This window comes from Lissotriton vulgaris, chromosome 4_1 (genome assembly GCF_964263255.1).
Source record: "Lissotriton vulgaris chromosome 4_1, aLisVul1.2, whole genome shotgun sequence".
NCBI lineage: Eukaryota > Metazoa > Chordata > Amphibia > Caudata > Salamandridae > Lissotriton > Lissotriton vulgaris.
In genome coordinates, this window is record NC_141691.1 from 232106093 (window position 1) to 232128767 (window position 22675).

Genomic DNA, 22675 nt, shown 5'->3' on the forward strand with positions numbered 1-22675 from the left:
GCAGATAAATGGTTTGTTTTCCATGTTGTTATTAATTGCGTTTTAAATAGATAATAGGAAAGCGTTTTTAAGCCTTCATGGTGAAGAATGCGCTATTTTAAAATATTGTAAAGCGCTCTGAATGCCTTTTAGGTAAAGTCCGTGCTGTTTAAAAACATTAAAATGTGTTTTGCGCTATTTGAATATCATTAAAAAGCATTGTGCGCTGTTTAAATACATTTAAAAGTGCCCCGATCGAAAATTGTAAGGGAGGGGCTGATTAAGGAGTGAAAGCGTGTGGGGAGAGAGCCTGCAGCCGCAGCTGCTGCATACGTCAGAGCCTGCCGCGCTCTGATTGGTTTAAATTTCTGGGCTGTTAGAGCAAGCGCTCTCATTGGCTGAGGCGCGATTAATGCTTGAAAATACTGTTTACTTTGCAAGTGTTTTTGTCCTCCTCGCAGATCGCGCTATTAATTTTGGAGTTAGAGATGTGGCTGATTGATTGCATGTCACAACTGATGTGAATGCTGATCAGCGAGCGTTGCATTGAGTGAAGCGTAGCGTTGTGGGCTCATTGAGTTGTCGTTATGATTGTTCCCGTTTTTAATTTTGTTGCTAGATGTGCGCTAATGTTTTAAATTAAACCTAACTGTGTTGCGCGAGCATATTGTGAAGGAGGGGGCTGGAGCGAGCGAGAGAGAGCTCTGTCGGCTACAGCCGCTGTCTTCGTCAGCTGCCGCGCTGTCACTGGTTAAATGCCCCGTAGTGTCATAGGCAGAGCCGCGCTCTGATTGGGCGAGGCTCTCTTAGCTGTGTTCGGATTCACTGAGGCTCCGTGTGTGTGTCCTAAGTTACGAGGAGCTGGGCGAGGTCTAGAGCGTTTCGTTAGGGATGCGTTAACGTCCCTGATCCTTGTATAGTAGAGTATTGGCCTTAGATGTTGCGCGCATCGCAGAGCGCGTAGGGAGAGAAACTGCGGTGGCAGAGTGTGCAGCAGAAGGAGACGCCCTTTGTTACTCGTTAGGACAGGGCCGCGACTTGATTGGTTGAGGCTTCGTGAGCCTCGTGCACCCATTGGTTGTTGACGCGTAGCGTCACACAGGGGCCGCGACCTCATTGGTTGAGGCTTCGTGAGCCTCGAGGTTGTTTATTTTTATCTCCGTTTTTTTTGTTCCCTTCCTCTCCACGAAAGAAAATAAACAGCTGAGTCTAACAGCTGATGTGAGCGTTCAAGCGTCCCTTTAAGTGCGTGTTACACCTGATTTGTGTGTGGCCGTCGATGAGTGTTCCGCGCTGTTTTGGAAATAATGGCATGATGTTGTGAGCCATAGTGTTCCTCATATTAAGTGTGGAGCTCATATTACATGAGGAGGCTTTGTGAGCTATTGGGCGAGGCTCCGTGAGGCGAGGTTTTCGATTGCAGTGCAGGTCCCGAGTATCACATCACGGAGGAGCCGGCTGTGACGTGTGCAGTCACGTGCGAGAAGCAGCGACCTGATTGGTCAAAGCTTCGTGTAATTAGACTTCCTTTTCTTCTTTTCAAGGAAGTGCTGCTGAGCGCTGATAGTGTAATAGCGCTACAATTGAAAGGTTTTAGATTTCAGATTTGGGGAGGCTGGCTTGGCTGAGGTTGAGCTCGAGAAGAGTTGTGTCCTGATTGGCTGAGGACGCCGTAGCGTCATAGAAAGGCGCGACCAGATTGGTTGAGGCTCGCTGGGTACTGGTTGGCTGAGCACTGTGCAGCCACATGCTGATTGGCTAAAACACTCGTTGTGCTGATGCACATTGTTTACCTTTTGCTGAGTGCTAAATATTATACGCTGGTATTGCCTAGAGCCTCATTTTAAATATTTGATTATTTTAAATTTTACCACAACATTGGGAAGTGGAATTTACTATTAATTAGTGAATAACACAGCAAATATTTTGATTAAAACAATAGCAGTAAAAGTGATAGAGCAAGGACATTAGTAATATTAATTAGCACAAAATTTAGTAAAAATAATTGCCATTAGGGGTGCAAATAAAATTATAGTATTGTACATTAGAAAAACTGTTTAGGATTATTTTTTTTTTACAGGTAGATGTTGCAGAAGGTGTCTAAGTGAAAAATAAGTACATTTAAAACACATGTGAATATATGTTGGTTTTTATTGTTGTAAATAAATAGATATTTTGCGTTGTTATTGTTTTTGCAAATTTATGTTTTCCCTTCCAGGTTTATTAAAAATAGTGATACAGGTAAATTAGGAGTTGTATTGTTTTGAGCAGGGTATAACATTTTATTTCACCTGTCCTTGATAAATAATTAATTAATTGATCAGTAAACGCTATTAGGCCAATTAAGTGAACGTAATTACTTATTGTAATTATTTTAATTAATTTTAATAAAGGTAAGTATTTTAAATTATGGATAGTCATTATTTGAAGAAGAAAATGTTTTTCTGCTATCAGAAAATGGAAAATATATTCAAACAGGTTAAAAGGGTTGTTGCTACATGTGAGAGCAAATTAATGAATAAACAGGTGAGTAATGAAGTAACTAGTAAGCATAATAAAAATACAGATGCTAAAGATGCAGTTTTAAATGACACATATTCTGAAAGAATACCGCCTCCCCCAAAAGAAATCATTTTTAATGAAAATTCGATTCCCAAATTAGCGAATGTAAATAATAAACCTGACAGAGAAGAATTAATTGATCATTATAAAAATTATGTTGTAAATACAGATAAGGACAGAAATAAAAGCAGATCCCCAGAACAGATTAATGTGACGCCAAGAAAGCAGATTAATATAAAACCAAGAGTCCCAGTCCAGATTAATGGAGTCCCAGTCCAGACACCTTCTCAAGGTGTCACAACAGGTAGGTATGATGAGATGCCTAGTACTTCTGAAATTAATATTCCTGATCATGTAAGTTTTACAAATGATTTAAAGGAGCAGTTAACGTCAGACATGGAAGCAGTGACAGTTCCTGTAACAATTGGATCTGTTCCCCCAGTGCTTAGAAAAGATGAAACTAGTCCCACAGCTTTAACGGTCCCAATTCAAAAGTTTGCTGAAAAACTTTCTTCTAATGTACCTGAAAATAAGTTAATAATGATTCCAACTCAGCAAGAGAGAGTGATGACTCTAGTTTCACATAGTGAAAACTTTGACGTTGACCTGCCTGGTGAGTATAAATTACTGGATAATACAATGAGTACAGACAGATTAAAAAGATTACAGGATGATGTGGACATTGAAGGATTAAACAATACAGGTAGGTTTGCCTCTGCCCATATAAAAGATTTAATTTGGGCTTTGAGAAAAAGGGGTAGTCTGAATAAATGGAAAACAAAATGGACGAAGAAAAAAGAGAAGGAAAAAGTGACTTTAGCTTTTGAAGGAGAGTGTAAAAATCCACAGATGCAGGATGAGATAAATCAGCAGCAACAGCTACTGAATGAACAGCTACAAATTCAGTGACAGGTGGTGATTGAGCAGAATGAGATACCTTCGCCGCTATTTCCAAATTATGTTAATGAGCAGGAATACAATACAGATACAGGATACAGTGGAGACAAGGAAAACAGACCTGATCCAATTAAAATTGCAAACAAGCAGGGAAACTCATTTCCTAATGTTCCACAGTACAAGATGAAGCCAGAAACAATTCCTGTTATTGAAACATTCATTAAACAGGGTGTCTTAAAAGAGATTGAGAATAGTCTTTGTAACTCACCAGATATGGGAATTAGAAAGCCAGATGAAAGGTACAAAATAGTACAGGACCTGAGAAAGGTTAATGAGATAGTTATCCCTTGTTGTCTTATTGTGCCCAAACTAGTAGAGATCCTTTATCAGATACCACATGATACTGAGTGGTATTGGGTCCGAATGCACCCAGAGAGTCAAATAATTTTTGCTTTCAGGTTCCAAGAGAGAATTCCCAAACAGGTAACTATTGAGAGAAATAAAATGATTCAGGCAATGTAATCCCCAAAGACGCAAAAACAGGTAAGAATGCTCCTAGTCATGGTTGGATACTGTTGCCAATGGATTAGTGCTTTCTCAGTATTTGCAAAACCATTGCAGAGTCTGACAAAAGCAGATATAAAAGACCCAATTGTCCTGACAGAAATAAAGCTCGAAGCTATTGAGCAATTTAAAAAGAGTTTGTGTGAAGCTTCTGTTCAGGGCATGCCAGACTTCAACAAAGGAATTGAGCTTCTTGACAAAATAGCAGTGATAAAATGTGCTGGAGAGAAAAATGATCATGTCTTAAAAGGCGATGACCACGCAGGTATCATTGTTAAATTTAGTGCTCAGGAGTGGGTTGCAATCAAAGGGGAAAAATTCAATGAACATGTTTCAAGCATCCTCATACTAATATTTGCAATTCAGACATGGCAAGAGTTAAAACAATTACAAGATGAGGCACATGTTGAGGAGAATAACACATGGCTCAAAGAAGGTTGCAGACAGCGAGAAGAAGATGAAAGGGTTTACAAAGATGGCGGACCTGTTATGTCCAATTGCATGATTGCTGACATGGCACAGATGTACCATGATCCAAGTCATTTAGCAAGAGACACAATGATTCAACTGTTCAGGGAAATATGTCTGACATGTCAGAAAAACACATGCCAAGAAAACATTTGAGATCAAAAGACATTTGAGAATTTGGGAACCATAGGCCGGGAGGGTGGTTCATTTGCAAAAATTCAAATAGATTTCTTTGAAATGCCCCAACAAAACAAACTGAGATATGTCCTAGTCATCATTTGTTTATTTTCAAAATGGGTCGAAGCTTTTCCAACAAGAAAAAATGACACAATTTCTGTATTCCATCAATTGGGAACACATGTGTTTGCAAAGGAAAAGGAGCATGCTCATGATTTATTGCCAAGAGACTTGGTCAGAACAAAGGTTAATCGGAGGAGAAACTGTCTAGTACCCAGTTGGCATAAAGCAAGTCAGGTAACAACAGATACTGGATGGATGCATATCAGTAATTCCCTTTGTGTACCTGAACCTGATAACACTGATGAAGACACTACAATTGATTCAGACTCTGAAAACGAAATTCCTGAAGAAAATCCAGATCTTGAAGAGCGACAAGGTGGTCGACATCTGGATGATGATGTCAAAAATCCAGATCTTGAAGATCGACAAGGTGGTCGACATCTGGATGATGATGTCAATGTGAATGAAACATTGAATGATGAAGATCTAGAGATTGTGATTCTAGATTCAGAAAATGAAGAAAATCTGCTAGAAAAAGAATCTCAAGCAGAAAGAGAAGATTCAGAAGCAGAAAATTCTGAGCAAGAAGATAATCTAGTCCAGGAGAGTATTGAAAAGCAGAAGAGTAGCTCTGAATGCGGGAACAAGAATCCTGTAACTGGGAAGCTGAAGGTGATCCCTGAAGAAGAGGAAGAATTACCAAGTACCAGCTGTAAGGATGATGTTTCTAACGGAGTGAAGCTGCCGAGTAAAGAAGTTCCTAGGTACAGATTTGAAGTCTCAGAAACAAATACAGATGGGAGTGATGAAGAGTCTGAGATAAGAAAATTGAGAAAAAGGGCTTGGAAAGCTGATTGTAAAGAAAGCAAGCCTAAGAAGAAACTCTTGAGAAAAGGTGATGTCTGGCCTAAAGATTTAAAATTAAAATATGAAGTGTCAAGTCAGAAGAGTGATTCAGACAAAAAAGAGCAAGCTGAAGAGAAGATTGAAATGATTGCCAGGAAAAGCAAAAGACCATTGAGACCAAATGTAAAATACAAGTCTCCAGAATGGGCCTACATAACTATTTCTCCAATAGTGGAGGAGCGCAGTAGCAGTCAGGTGGTCTTGAAAGAAAATGGTGACAATGACTAAGTTTAGTTTTCTTTAAGTTAAGGTTTATTTTTGGCATAAGGCTGAAGAAATTGTGTTAGTTTTCTTTAAGTCGAGATTTATTTTTGGCATAAGGCTGAAGAAATTTTGTTAGGGTGACACAAGGTCGAAGAAATTGTGTTAGCTGGAAACACTTCTATGTAAGACACTAGGTCGAAGAAAACATGTTTAGAAAATGACAAAAAAAAAAAAAAAGAGGGGGTATATACTATGTATATATACTAATTTTTCAAACATTTTCCAAAATTTACTTTTTGTTTTTTGTTTTGTTTTATACTACTCAGATTGATATTTGTTTTGTTGGTGCAATTCAAAATATAGTTATGAAATTTTAAAACTTCGTTTTTTTTATAAATTCATTGGGGGTTGGGGATTCAAAGGTAGAAAGGATTCCAACTTAGCTGAATAAAGAAAGGGTAAAGGATACAGAATTAGTAAGATGTAAGACTCAATACTAATTATGAGATAGATGAAATTAGAGCTTAAATACTAATCCAGAGTAAGCCTGAAACATGTTCAATAGATAAAAATTTTAATTACAATTTTTGGGTGTTGTTTGGTGATTTTGAAATCACCAGATGAGGGAGTTGATAGAGCGAGCTTTAGAAAATATTTTATTCAAGCTTGTGATGTCATACTCTCATAATTTAAAATAATATATTAATGAGTGTTTGCATGATTTGTTTGATTAAACCAACCTAGATTAAGTTTGCACCACACAAGAACACGCGGGAAACTAATTATATGTGCTTTTGTTGCATTTGCAAGTCTGTTTTTGTAACACATTATTAATATTGTCCTGTTTATTATGTCTGTCCTATTGTCTTTGTCACCATTAACATGCAGCTGATCATTCATGGCATGTGCTTTTATATGTGCTTATATGTATGTCTTATGTTGTGTTTGTCTGTCTGTGTATCATTTAATTATCTTTTTATTCTTTCAGAAACATTAAGCTGGACTACATGAAGAATGGTGGTTATTTTATGTGCTGCTTTAAATGTTTGCTTTTGCTAAATGTTTTTATTAGTGGGTTAATTAATAATTAATAAGGGACTGGGTGGTACACAAGGGTTTGCTTTACTTGAATTAATCACTCTTTTTGTGTTTGTTTAAATAATAGCTCAAGAGTGAGCTGAGGCCTAGTCCTTGCTTTGGAGAAAAGTTGGTCGGCCTGAACTGAGCAGAAGCTGAGCTAAGCTGCACGTTGAAAAGAAAAAAAAAACTTTGCAAGAGGTTATTGAACTTACTTCTCGTGGCTCAGACTTTTTATAAAAAAGAGACTCTTTCTATGGAGTATATTTTCATGGACTGCTCTGGATGTTCCTATTCAAGGTCGAGGAAGTGACAAGCGTGAATCTGCCGAGCTTAGGTGGAAGTAGTTTGGCAACTTTTTGTTTGAAAGCCTCGGAAGCTGATATCGCTCCAAAGGACAATGGCATGGTGATGCGCATATTCTCTGGACTGGTAGCTGTGGTGGTCTGACAGACATTAACCAATCACAGTGCTTAACTTTCCAAAATAATAACATTTAGTTAGTTTTGAGAGCGAAAAATGATATAAAATTGGCTCTCTTGAGGGGTTTGGGACGGTCTTTTCTAGAGGGGCGAAGCGCTGTCGGATTGCCTTGGGAGAGTAAGCATGCTACTGTTTATTATTTGTTTCTCTTACAGGTTAGAAAATTAACTTAGAGAAAAAAATTATGATTTCTTAAATTCATCATTTTGATAATTTTAACTTGACAGCTTACATTGTGCCAATGATTATGTGATTTGAATTAATAAAACTAAATGCTTGATTTTAATAAAGTGAGTTATTAAAGATTTTCAATTATGAATTTTAAAAAATAAACTTTTCAAAATGACAAGCTGGTCTTGTTTTTGTAGATAGTTTATTGCTAAAAGTCATGCAACATATAGTATCCATTCACCTCACTCTCTATGTTTATGGGCCTGGTATTGTTTGGTAAGTGTGTTAGTGGAATGTGTCATCATTTATAAAGAATTTTAGTTTCTAGGCTCCATCAATTTGGAAGTGTGTTAGTGGAATGTGTCATCATTTATAAAGAATTTTAGTTTCTAGGCTCCATCAATTTGGTAGCTTCAGACGGTTTATATGTTGTTTTTGACATGCATGTTACATATATGTTGGTATAGACATAGGATTGATGTTTAACATATGTTAAGTTTTTGGTTATGTCAGAGTGTTATATGTAGTCTTAAGGAATTTTTCCAGTAGTGTGAAAGATTCCTGGTTAATTGCCGGCAAGGTAGTGTGACTAGAAGAGTTACACAGTGCATTTGTCTGTTTCAAAATTGTGGTATAAGAATATATCACGTGTTGTGGGCGTACAACACAAGTTTAGGGACCTTAGATTGAATGGTTAAATGAATAGTGAGGATTGCCTATGAAATTGTAGCATTAAGCAGAGGGACCTGGTGAGCCTGTTTTAAAGCTTTCTGTGAAAAGAGTAGTAGAATTTATCCAAGCTTGTGTGAAGGGTAAGAGTTATTTTTCTTCTAGGGTTTGAGTCCAAAGAGGGAAGGTAGGCGTTGTTTCTTTCCTAAGGTTAGAGTCCTAAGGAAGAGATAGCGTTGTTTTCTTACTGGCGATTCTGGATTACTACGGTTGGTTAGAGTCCTACCGAAGTTTTCATGTATGTATGATCAGGGTTTTCCTTGTTTGAAAGTGTGTGAATGCTTTGTAAAACTGAAGGGTAGGGTAAGAATTACTCTATTAGCAATTGAGACTATTCTGTGAGAATAGCGACGTCTATTCCACACTAAGGATACTCGAATGAATGTGTAAAACTATCTCTTTGTTAGAGAAGCAGATAAATGGTTTGTTTTCCATGTTGTTATTAATTGCGTTTTAAATAGATAATAGGAAAGCGTTTTTAAGCCTTCATGGTGAAGAATGCACTATTTTAAAATATTGTAAAGCGCTCTGAATGCCTTTTAGGTAAAGTCCGTGCTGTTTAAAAACATTAAAATGTGTTTTGCGCTATTTGAATATCATTAAAAAGCATTGTGCGCTGTTTAAATACATTTAAAAGTGCCCCGATCGAAAATTGTAAGGGAGGGGCTGATTAAGGAGTGAAAGCGTGTGGGGAGAGAGCCTGCAGCCGCAGCTGCTGCATACGTCAGAGCCTGCCGCGCTCTGATTGGTTTAAATTTCTGGGCTGTTAGAGCAAGCGCTCTCATTGGCTGAGGCGCGATTAATGCTTGAAAATACTGTTTACTTTGCAAGTGTTTTTGTCCTCCTCGCAGATCGCGCTATTAATTTTGGAGTTAGAGATGTGGCTGATTGATTGCATGTCACAACTGATGTGAATGCTGATCAGCGAGCGTTGCATTGAGTGAAGCGTAGCGTTGTGGGCTCATTGAGTTGTCGTTATGATTGTTCCCGTTTTTAATTTTGTTGCTAGATGTGCGCTAATGTTTTAAATTAAACCTAACTGTGTTGCGCGAGCATATTGTGAAGGAGGGGGCTGGAGCGAGCGAGAGAGAGCTCTGTCGGCTACAGCCGCTGTCTTCGTCAGCTGCCGCGCTGTCACTGGTTAAATGCCCCGTAGTGTCATAGGCAGAGCCGCGCTCTGATTGGGCGAGGCTCTCTTAGCTGTGTTCGGATTCACTGAGGCTCCGTGTGTGTGTCCTAAGTTACGAGGAGCTGGGCGAGGTCTAGAGCGTTTCGTTAGGGATGCGTTAACGTCCCTGATCCTTGTATAGTAGAGTATTGGCCTTAGATGTTGCGCGCATCGCAGAGCGCGTAGGGAGAGAAACTGCGGTGGCAGAGTGTGCAGCAGAAGGAGACGCCCTTTGTTACTCGTTAGGACAGGGCCGCGACTTGATTGGTTGAGGCTTCGTGAGCCTCGTGCACCCATTGGTTGTTGACGCGTAGCGTCACACAGGGGCCGCGACCTCATTGGTTGAGGCTTCGTGAGCCTCGAGGTTGTTTATTTTTATCTCCGTTTTTTTTGTTACCTTCCTCTCCACGAAAGAAAATAAACAGCTGAGTCTAACAGCTGATGTGAGCGTTCAAGCGTCCCTTTAAGTGCGTGTTACACCTGCTTTGTGTGTGGCCGTCGATGAGTGTTCCGCGCTGTTTTGGAAATAATGGCATGATGTTGTGAGCCATAGTGTTCCTCATATTAAGTGTGGAGCTCATATTACATGAGGAGGCTTTGTGAGCTATTGGGCGAGGCTCCGTGAGGCGAGGTTTTCGATTGCAGTGCAGGTCCCGAGTATCACATCACGGAGGAGCCGGCTGTGACGTGTGCAGTCACGTGCGAGAAGCAGCGACCTGATTGGTCAAAGCTTCGTGTAATTAGACTTCCTTTTCTTCTTTTCAAGGAAGTGCTGCTGAGCGCTGATAGTGTAATAGCGCTACAATTGAAAGGTTTTAGATTTCAGATTTGGGGAGGCTGGCTTGGCTGAGGTTGAGCTCGAGAAGAGTTGTGTCCTGATTGGCTGAGGACGCCGTAGCGTCATAGAAAGGCGCGACCAGATTGGTTGAGGCTCGCTGGGTACTGGTTGGCTGAGCACTGTGCAGCCACATGCTGATTGGCTAAAACACTCGTTGTGCTGATGCACATTGTTTACCTTTTGCTGAGTGCTAAATATTATACGCTGGTATTGCCTAGAGCCTCATTTTAAATATTTGATTATTTTTAATTTTACCACAACATTGGGAAGTGGAATTTACTATTAATTAGTGAATAACACAGTAAATATTTTGATTAAAACAATAGCAGTAAAAGTGATAGAGCAAGGACATTAGTAATATTAATTAGCACAAAATTTAGTAAAAATAATTGCCATTAGGGGTGCAAATAAAATTATAGTATTGTACATTAGAAAAACTGTTTAGGATTATTTTTTTTTTACAGGTAGATGTTGCAGAAGGTGTCTAAGTGAAAAATAAGTACATTTAAAACACATGTGAATATATGTTGGTTTTTATTGTTGTAAATAAATAGATATTTTGCGTTGTTATTGTTTTTGCAAATTTATGTTTTCCCTTCCAGGTTTATTAAAAATAGTGATACAGGTAAATTAGGAGTTGTATTGTTTTGAGCAGGGTATAACATTTTATTTCACCTGTCCTTGATAAATAATTAATTAATTGATCAGTAAACGCTATTAGGCCAATTAAGTGAACGTAATTACTTATTGTAATTATTTTAATTAATTTTAATAAAGGTAAGTATTTTAAATTATGGATAGTCATTATTTGAAGAAGAAAATGTTTTTCTGCTATCAGAAAATGGAAAATATATTCAAACAGGTTAAAAGGGTTGTTGCTACATGTGAGAGCAAATTAATGAATAAACAGGTGAGTAATGAAGTAACTAGTAAGCATAATAAAAATACAGATGCTAAAGATGCAGTTTTAAATGACACATATTCTGAAAGAATACCGCCTCCCCCAAAAGAAATCATTTTTAATGAAAATTCGATTCCCAAATTAGCGAATGTAAATAATAAACCTGACAGAGAAGAATTAATTGATCATTATAAAAATTATGTTGTAAATACAGATAAGGACAGAAATAAAAGCAGATCCCCAGAACAGATTAATGTGACGCCAAGAAAGCAGATTAATATAAAACCAAGAGTCCCAGTCCAGATTAATGGAGTCCCAGTCCAGACACCTTCTCAAGGTGTCACAACAGGTAGGTATGATGAGATGCCTAGTACTTCTGAAATTAATATTCCTGATCATGTAAGTTTTACAAATGATTTAAAGGAGCAGTTAACGTCAGACATGGAAGCAGTGACAGTTCCTGTAACAATTGGATCTGTTCCCCCAGTGCTTAGAAAAGATGAAACTAGTCCCACAGCTTTAACGGTCCCAATTCAAAAGTTTGCTGAAAAACTTTCTTCTAATGTACCTGAAAATAAGTTAATAATGATTCCAACTCAGCAAGAGAGAGTGATGACTCTAGTTTCACATAGTGAAAACTTTGACGTTGACCTGCCTGGTGAGTATAAATTACTGGATAATACAATGAGTACAGACAGATTAAAAAGATTACAGGATGATGTGGACATTGAAGGATTAAACAATACAGGTAGGTTTGCCTCTGCCCATATAAAAGATTTAATTTGGGCTTTGAGAAAAAGGGGTAGTCTGAATAAATGGAAAACAAAATGGACGAAGAAAAAAGAGAAGGAAAAAGTGACTTTAGCTTTTGAAGGAGAGTGTAAAAATCCACAGATGCAGGATGAGATAAATCAGCAGCAACAGCTACTGAATGAACAGCTACAAATTCAGTGACAGGTGGTGATTGAGCAGAATGAGATACCTTCGCCGCTATTTCCAAATTATGTTAATGAGCAGGAATACAATACAGATACAGGATACAGTGGAGACAAGGAAAACAGACCTGATCCAATTAAAATTGCAAACAAGCAGGGAAACTCATTTCCTAATGTTCCACAGTACAAGATGAAGCCAGAAACAATTCCTGTTATTGAAACATTCATTAAACAGGGTGTCTTAAAAGAGATTGAGAATAGTCTTTGTAACTCACCAGATATGGGAATTAGAAAGCCAGATGAAAGGTACAAAATAGTACAGGACCTGAGAAAGGTTAATGAGATAGTTATCCCTTGTTGTCTTATTGTGCCCAAACTAGTAGAGATCCTTTATCAGATACCACATGATACTGAGTGGTATTGGGTCCGAATGCACCCAGAGAGTCAAATAATTTTTGCTTTCAGGTTCCAAGAGAGAATTCCCAAACAGGTAACTATTGAGAGAAATAAAATGATTCAGGCAATGTAATCCCCAAAGACGCAAAAACAGGTAAGAATGCTCCTAGTCATGGTTGGATACTGTTGCCAATGGATTAGTGCTTTCTCAGTATTTGCAAAACCATTGCAGAGTCTGACAAAAGCAGATATAAAAGACCCAATTGTCCTGACAGAAATAAAGCTCGAAGCTATTGAGCAATTTAAAAAGAGTTTGTGTGAAGCTTCTGTTCAGGGCATGCCAGACTTCAACAAAGGAATTGAGCTTCTTGACAAAATAGCAGTGATAAAATGTGCTGGAGAGAAAAATGATCATGTCTTAAAAGGCGATGAGCACGCAGGTATCATTGTTAAATTTAGTGCTCAGGAGTGGGTTGCAATCAAAGGGGAAAAATTCAATGAACATGTTTCAAGCATCCTCATACTAATATTTGCAATTCAGACATGGCAAGAGTTAAAACAATTACAAGATGAGGCACATGTTGAGGAGAATAACACATGGCTCAAAGAAGGTTGCAGACAGCGAGAAGAAGATGAAAGGGTTTACAAAGATGGCGGACCTGTTATGTCCAATTGCATGATTGCTGACATGGCACAGATGTACCATGATCCAAGTCATTTAGCAAGAGACACAATGATTCAACTGTTCAGGGAAATATGTCTGACATGTCAGAAAAACACATGCCAAGAAAACATTTGAGATCAAAAGACATTTGAGAATTTGGGAACCATAGGCCGGGAGGGTGGTTCATTTGCAAAAATTCAAATAGATTTCTTTGAAATGCCCCAACAAAACAAACTGAGATATGTCCTAGTCATCATTTGTTTATTTTCAAAATGGGTCGAAGCTTTTCCAACAAGAAAAAATGACACAATTTCTGTATTCCATCAATTGGGAACACATGTGTTTGCAAAGGAAAAGGAGCATGCTCATGATTTATTGCCAAGAGACTTGGTCAGAACAAAGGTTAATCGGAGGAGAAACTGTCTAGTACCCAGTTGGCATAAAGCAAGTCAGGTAACAACAGATACTGGATGGATGCATATCAGTAATTCCCTTTGTGTACCTGAACCTGATAACACTGATGAAGACACTACAATTGATTCAGACTCTGAAAACGAAATTCCTGAAGAAAATCCAGATCTTGAAGAGCGACAAGGTGGTCGACATCTGGATGATGATGTCAAAAATCCAGATCTTGAAGATCGACAAGGTGGTCGACATCTGGATGATGATGTCAATGTGAATGAAACATTGAATGATGAAGATCTAGAGATTGTGATTCTAGATTCAGAAAATGAAGAAAATCTGCTAGAAAAAGAATCTCAAGCAGAAAGAGAAGATTCAGAAGCAGAAAATTCTGAGCAAGAAGATAATCTAGTCCAGGAGAGTATTGAAAAGCAGAAGAGTAGCTCTGAATGCGGGAACAAGAATCCTGTAACTGGGAAGCTGAAGGTGATCCCTGAAGAAGAGGAAGAATTACCAAGTACCAGCTGTAAGGATGATGTTTCTAACGGAGTGAAGCTGCCGAGTAAAGAAGTTCCTAGGTACAGATTTGAAGTCTCAGAAACAAATACAGATGGGAGTGATGAAGAGTCTGAGATAAGAAAATTGAGAAAAAGGGCTTGGAAAGCTGATTGTAAAGAAAGCAAGCCTAAGAAGAAACTCTTGAGAAAAGGTGATGTCTGGCCTAAAGATTTAAAATTAAAATATGAAGTGTCAAGTCAGAAGAGTGATTCAGACAAAAAAGAGCAAGCTGAAGAGAAGATTGAAATGATTGCCAGGAAAAGCAAAAGACCATTGAGACCAAATGTAAAATACAAGTCTCCAGAATGGGCCTACATAACTATTTCTCCAATAGTGGAGGAGCGCAGTAGCAGTCAGGTGGTCTTGAAAGAAAATGGTGACAATGACTAAGTTTAGTTTTCTTTAAGTTAAGGTTTATTTTTGGCATAAGGCTGAAGAAATTGTGTTAGTTTTCTTTAAGTCGAGATTTATTTTTGGCATAAGGCTGAAGAAATTTTGTTAGGGTGACACAAGGTCGAAGAAATTGTGTTAGCTGGAAACACTTCTATGTAAGACACTAGGTCGAAGAAAACATGTTTAGAAAATGACAAAAAAAAAAAAAAAGTGGGGGTATATACTATGTATATATACTAATTTTTCAAACATTTTCCAAAATTTACTTTTTGTTTTTTGTTTTGTTTTATACTACTCAGATTGATATTTGTTTTGTTGGTGCAATTCAAAATATAGTTATGAAATTTTAAAACTTCGTTTTTTTTATAAATTCATTGGGGGTTGGGGATTCAAAGGTAGAAAGGATTCCAACTTAGCTGAATAAAGAAAGGGTAAAGGATACAGAATTAGTAAGATGTAAGACTCAATACTAATTATGAGATAGATGAAATTAGAGCTTAAATACTAATCCAGAGTAAGCCTGAAACATGTTCAATAGATAAAAATTTTAATTACAATTTTTGGGTGTTGTTTGGTGATTTTGAAATCACCAGATGAGGGAGTTGATAGAGCGAGCTTTAGAAAATATTTTATTCAAGCTTGTGATGTCATACTCTCATAATTTAAAATAATATATTAATGAGTGTTTGCATGATTTGTTTGATTAAACCAACCTAGATTAGGTTTGCACCACACATGAACACGCGGGAAACTAATTATATGTGCTTTTGTTGCATTTGCAAGTCTGTTTTTGTAACACATTATTAATATTGTCCTGTTTATTATGTCTGTCCTATTGTCTTTGTCACCATTAACATGCAGCTGATCATTCATGGCATGTGCTTTTATATGTGCTTATATGTATGTCTTATGTTGTGTTTGTCTGTCTGTGTATCATTTAATTATCTTTTTATTCTTTCAGAAACATTAAGCTGGACTACATGAAGAATGGTGGTTATTTTATGTGCTGCTTTAAATGTTTGCTTTTGCTAAATGTTTTTATTAGTGGGTTAATTAATAATTAATAAGGGACTGGGTGGTACACAAGGGTTTGCTTTACTTGAATTAATCACTCTTTTTGTGTTTGTTTAAATAATAGCTCAAGAGTGAGCTGAGGCCTAGTCCTTGCTTTGGAGAAAAGTTGGTCGGCCTGAACTGAGCAGAAGCTGAACTAAGCTGCACGTTGAAAAGAAAAAAAAACTTTGCAAGAGGTTATTGAACTTACTTCTCGTGGCTTAGACTTTTTATAAAAAAGAGACTCTTTCTATGGAGTATATTTTCATGGACTGCTCTGGATGTTCCTATTCAAGGTCGAGGAAGTGACAAGCTTGAATCTGCCGAGCTTAGGTGGAAGTAGTTTGGCAACTTTTTGTTGCAAAGCCTCGGAAGCTGACGTCGCTCCAAAGGACAATGGCATGGTGACGCGCATATTCTCTGGACTGGTAGCTGTGGTGGTCTGACAGACATTAACCAATCACAGTGCTTAACTTTCCAAAATAATAACATTTAGTTAGTTTTGAGAGCGAAAAATGATATAAAATTGGCTCTCTTGAGGGGTTTGGGACGGTCTTTTCTAGAGGGGCGAAGCGCTGTCGGATTGCCTTGGGAGAGTACGCATGCTACTGTTTATTATTTGTTTCTCTTACAGGTTAGAAAATTAACTTAGAGAAAAAAACTATGATTTCTTAAATTCATCATTTTGATAATTTTAACTTGACAGCTTACATTGTGCCAATGATTATGTGATTTGAATTAATAAAACTAAATGCTTGATTTTAATAAAGTGAGTTATTAAAGATTTTCAATTATGAATTTTAAAAAATAAACTTTTCAAAATGACAAGCTGGTCTTGTTTTTGTAGATAGTTTATTGCTAAAAGTCATGCAACATATAGTATCCATTCACCTCACTCTCTATGTTTATGGGCCTGGTATTGTTTGGTAAGTGTGTTTTGCATGCCAAATATTTTCAAGGCTTGGCTTGTGTAAGGGCTCCCAGAGCCAGAGTCAGAGTCAACCCTTAGCTCGACTCTCTAGGTTACTCTGTTGGCTTTGCCGCCTCTACAAAGGTGGCTTTTTGTACCTTTAAGAACAAAGTTTACAAATTTCCAGTCATCGAGAAAACTCCTTCAGTTACAGATCAATGTGCCCTGGTGCAAATGGTACTAGGGCAGCGGCGCTATAGGGTGGGCACAGGGTCCCAGCTCATATACTCCTACCCCACAACAGTGACCACAACCTACTCTGGCCAGTCCTTAGGGTTATGCTTCAATGCAGAGCTCTCAAGGTAGGCCCTGGCAGTCAGGCGAGTCTGGCAGGTCATTCGTGTCAGACTGCGCATGCGTGACATGAGACTGACTGCTCCAGCGTTTAACTTTCCAAAATAATAACATTTAGTTAGTTTTGAGAGCGAAAAATGATATAAAATTGGCTCTCTTGAGGGGTTTGGGACGGTCTTGGAAGACCTTGAGATCAATCAGTGTGCCAAAAACACCCCTCTGTTGCCTGGAGACAAGGGTATTATGACGTGCAAATGCTCTCCACTCGTCTTTGCCGTATTCATGTACGTTTATTTCACAGTACAACAAGTATAACTAATCAATTCACCATCACGGACTGACTCGCTCACAGTTGCTGTAACTGCCAGCATCCGAACCTTCCCAACATTCCATGTTCCCATTCCCTCCAGAAACTTGCGTTCTGCATCCCAAGTAAACACAATGCAGGTTGCACATTGCAAACATGCACATAACCTATAACAAAGGGGTCTAAAGATGTTCGAGTCACTCTTATCTGTGTCTTGTGGCTTCCTTGTCCACACTAAAATTATGTCAGACCAGACACTAAAGAACAGTGAACTAACAATTAATTGACAGTTTGGAAATTGAACATTGTGTTTTTCAACGTTTTACTTCCACTGCGCAATCATTTAAATTCCGAGCAGCACCTTTACGAGCACTGGAGCGGGCCAGACGGAAGGCTTGTGTCTGTGTGTTAAAGGCGGAGCTTTGTGCGTTCAGCTTATGCTGGCCACTTCCAAGCACTGGCGCCTACCTGCCCCACTCTCAGAGGCACACAGTGTGATGTTAATCACACATTTCATTTCATTACGACATTTATCACACATGCCAACTATTTAAACTTTAAAGAAAGGGAAAGTGGGAGGTTTTAAACAAGCGTTTGCAATGTAATAGGAGTCACATCACGCCAAACCTATTGAATTGCATCAATGACAACGGGAGAGGGGGAGAGGCACAGATAACAGGAGTGCAAGCGGGAGGACAGGCGGAGAAGGCACAGACAACAGGAATGTGGGTGGGGAGGGGGTGAGAAGGCACGGAAAAAGATAGTGCTGACAGTACTACCGTACGGTGTAAGACTCATAGTGAAGGGGCCAGTAGCCATATGAGGGTACCTACCGATGATGACATGGGCATAATAAGGAGGGACTAACAAGCCTCATAATCAATTAGGAGACAGCATTTAGAAGGACAAACACACAAGCCAATGAAAAATATGGGCAGGGCTTCTCTCCAGTACTGAACTACCCCAGGTCAACCCCAGAGCAGCGATTGCGCCCTGGGTCAAGGCTCGACTTAAGAAGGTGAATTACAAGAACCAAAGGATTTTACACTTTTTAAATTGATTTATTAATGGTTTTATCAGCAGGTTGCTTTCTTTTTTTTTGTTTTACTTAAGCTTGATGGGCATGCAACTCTACCAAAATCAGTGAAAGACACTGATTGATCTGCCTCAGGAGAGACAGGCCTGATACACAATTTATTTTAACAACAAAAAAAACATATCTGGCACAACTGCTCAGGTTTATAATTTTTTATATTTAATGTGCTGTAAAATAACAGTTTTTCCCAAAAATGTAATGAATGTATTTTAGTGTAATGGTTTTAAATGACTAAAAACATGAATAAAGAACTTGAATCAAAGGAATCATTGCATTAAACCCGAATCGTTGTTCAACTTGAATTTAAAGTAAACTTTTTCACAAAGTTGCTACTTTGTTGCCCAAAGTTAGCCACTAGCCAAATACAGTTGTATGCAAGTTGCTGTGTTCGAGACAACATTCTACACCCAGAGAGAGAGTTGTGAGAAGGGGACCAGCGTTATACTTCCTGCCTGCTGCTACCTTCCTGTGGGGGAGGACTACAGCCCCCAGACTGCTCCCGGTGCTGCTGCAACTTTGGCGCCAGGAGGCGCATAACTTCACTCGCGGCTCCCGCTCCACGGGACCCGCGTTACACTGCCTGCCTGCTGCTACCTGCCTGTGGGGAAGGACTACGGGGCCGGATGAGGCTGGGCTGGGCTATCCCACTGACATCTGCCACCGATGAAAGCGTCTTATTAGTAAGTTCCAAGTACCGTTATACAGTTGCACAACCGCTCATTTTTGATTGTGAGTCTCTCAGCTTGTGACCCCAATTGAAGTATTTGGTGCTGATGGAAAATGAGTAAACGAAGGGGTGCTGCCGGAACATTGGATGCATTTCCCGTGAGGGCTGAGTCACTGGTAACCCACGAGATCGAACTCACAGAGCGTCGTCTATCATTAGACACTGTGTCCCTACAATCTCGCTTATCACTTGGCGGCCTGGGAGCCGATAATGTAACCTGCGAAATCTCAATAAATGTACCACCAATGGAAGTTTGTTCTGTTCCATTAAGTCCATCTTTATTGAACCCAGGGGTATCTAGTAATGCATCTTTGGATGCACCTAGTCTCAATACTAGAGCCCGGGCAGTATGTCCACAAAGGAGCACTAAAGCGAAAGCACAATCTGCCAAAACCGCGATAAGAAGGAGGAATATTGGAGCAACTAAGTCCAAACTAAACATACTATGAGTTGCCAACTGGACAAAAATGCACCAGATCAGATGGCCATTTCTGCTGTATCGGTGGGCACACAGACCGACTTCTTTACAAATACTGTCTGCAACGACCCCAATATACATACTATGGGAGTTGCCTCTGATAACAACCCTGCAGTGGCATCCATTGGGGTCGTATTGGCAAACCTCAAGGACCTAATCAAAATGAATTTCGATGCACTTTGGGGCAAACCTGAACATTTGCACTCTGAACTAGCAAACCTAAGGGGGGTGGATCTTGTTCGCAATGAAGGTGCGGGGAGGGTGTCTTTAGGTACCCCAGATGGTACACATGGGCTTGAGCTCCAACTTGGTCCCACTCAGAATAATGATGCTACAAACCGTGGTAATTCTAATGCATCTTCAGTATCACAATCTACCAACGAGCAGTGGAGAGGGCTGGTACCCCCCCGGCCCAATGTAGTCTATCCTAATCCTGTCTCCGCCCCAGGTAGCAGTATTTGTACTCAGCAACCTAATAGCGATTTGAGAGCCTGGATGTGCACTCCCAGTAGCTCGGGGAAGGTTCATGTAAGGCCAAACGCTGATGTTTTAAATTTACCACCCGCATCCTGTTCCTATGTTTTGGTGTTGGCTGGGGATCCTAACCTAGTGGAGGAACAAAGGGAGTCTTGGGCAGATCTACGCAACAAGTCTGTAGATTGGCTTTGTAGATATAAGGGTTTTCACCCTGCGAATATGGATGACATTCTTATGGCCAGACGAGTAGCGTGGGTCAGCACTTCTGAAAAGCGTATAAACGGGGAGTGTATTGTTTTGAATTTTCGTAGACCGCATACGGTTCGCCGGTTATGGATGCTCCTGAGCATCATTCATCACGAAATACTTGTATCAGTGCACTTCCTCTGGGCTGTTTTTTATAAACCACCCATCATACCCCCTGGGGACAGCCTTGACCCCCCTTTTCTATTTAACAGGTTTAATGCACTTTCTAGCCTAGATGCACAGGATTGACAATCATCACTTACGTTAGACCCACAGTATCACCAGTCCCACCAGTCTGACCTGGTGGCCCCTCCCGCCACTTTAATATCATGTCATAATGCCAATGATAAGTTACCCAGATCTATGATGGTTCCCGCCCCATTATGATATTACCTCCGAATGCTAATGAAAAGCTAGCTCAAACTTAAAGCTGCTTTGAAGCAGACTTGAATATCTTAAGTTGGAATGTTGCAGGGCTGCAGTCTAAGCTTGGAGCTCAAGATTGGGTGTGTCTAGTCAAGGACCATGATGTACTCATGTTCCAGGAGACTTGGGCCACCAATGATTTGCAAATTGAAGGGTTTCATTGCATCAGTGTAGCGGCAACCCATCATAAACCGGGACGCCCATTGGGGGGACTTTTTATTGGGATTAATATAGCAGCTGGGGGTAGTTTTAAGGTACTTACAACCAAAAGCTCTAATTAACACTGGTTAGAGGCAGACCTGGAAGCAGAGGTTAGCCCGGGACCAGGGTTCAATTCCCGGCTCGGCGGGTTCTTGAGTCCTAAAATGTCCATGGACTCGACAATTCTTGCTACGGTGCCTACTCGATTCATGGGTTCACACTCTGCGACTCTGGGCAATAGCTTGCTTAATCTCCACAACGGCCCCTCGCAGCGGGATGCCTGGCTTTCACCTTGCAGATACCCTGCTGGGGTTATCTCACAGGGGAATACCAGGACGGGTTCCCTAAGCAAGCGCTTAGAAACCGCTCGGTGATTTGCGCTATATAAATTCCTGTACATTTACATTTGGTAAATTTTTACAATAATGATTTCCAATCCATACCTAATAGGAATTTTATTGCGCTTTTCGATTTTATTTCTAACCTAGATTGTTAGCGGCATTCGGGTAAAATCACCGGTATAATATTAGGGGGAGATTTTAATGCGAAGCTTAATGATTGATATAATTGCACAGAGATATTTAATGCATCTCCTGCCTCCCGCAGGGATGCTGAGCTGACTGCATTTTTGGGTTCACATGATTTGGTTAATCTGATGGACCAGATTTATCCACTAAATGTTATCAGTTACCAGCCTTCAACATATAGAGGTAGGGGCCATTCTTCTACAATAGATTTTGTTTTTATCTCATCTGCACTTATCGCACATTTCCTGGCTGCAGAGGTAATTGCCACGGTACATGGGGATCAAAATCCTATTAAACTGGCACTAAAATTGGCAACCCGACCCATGTTTTTAGTAGAATGTGGGGCAAAAGATTTCCATTACAGTACACCTCTCCAAGGAAACTGCGTACCTCTCTTTGTTGATGCAAAAGATTTAACGCCATCGTCCAATAATTTATGATTAATATGGAGGGGTGTCAATATTGATGCACTGTTTAAATTACTAGTGAAGGATAATTTACCCCTTATTTACTCATGTTTGTCTCCCCAAATACCACACCCAGAGGTAGTTAATGATTTCTCTGCACTGTGTAGGGTCACTCAAACTTAACTGTCGAAGCCTGCCTCTTTGAGGAAGCAGAGCCCCAGGTGGTTTGACGATAAATGTTCATTGGTGAACAGGAACTTATGTAGGGCCCTTTCAGCTACTCCAAGATGTGCTTCAGATGTAAAATCGGCAAGGCAGGATTATAAAGCAGTGATTGCCAACAGAAAGGGAGATCATATAAATGACCAATGGGAATTATTATCCCAGGCAGCTACAAATAAAAAGGGTAAAATGTTCTGGTCTGCTGTAAGGGATCTTCGATCGACTGAACAGTTATCAACCCCCATTAGCTGTACCATATCCAGCGAAACCTGGGAAAATCACTTTACAATATTTATGCAACTCCTTCATTAGTGATGGTCCAGCACAAATTTGGCCCGCCTATTGATATCCAGATGACACTCGCTGAAGTAGTAGAGGCCATTCATCAGAGTGCTGGGAATAAGGCCCTGGGCCCAGATGGGTTACCTATAGATCTGATTAAATCGAACCCTGACTTCTGGGGCCTGCTCCTCCTGAATGTTTTTAATAACCTGCAGAATGCTCCCTTACCTAGTACCTGGGCCAAGAGTATTATTGTCCCCATATACGAAAAGGGGGATCGGTCACAGCCCAGTAATTATAGGCAGATTTCATTGATCGATAACACCCTCAAAATCCTGGGTAAATGTAAATGTGTTGTATTTGTATAGCGCGAACAGTAACCCGTAAGCATCCCGGCGCTTGTACTCCTACCACAAGGGAACCC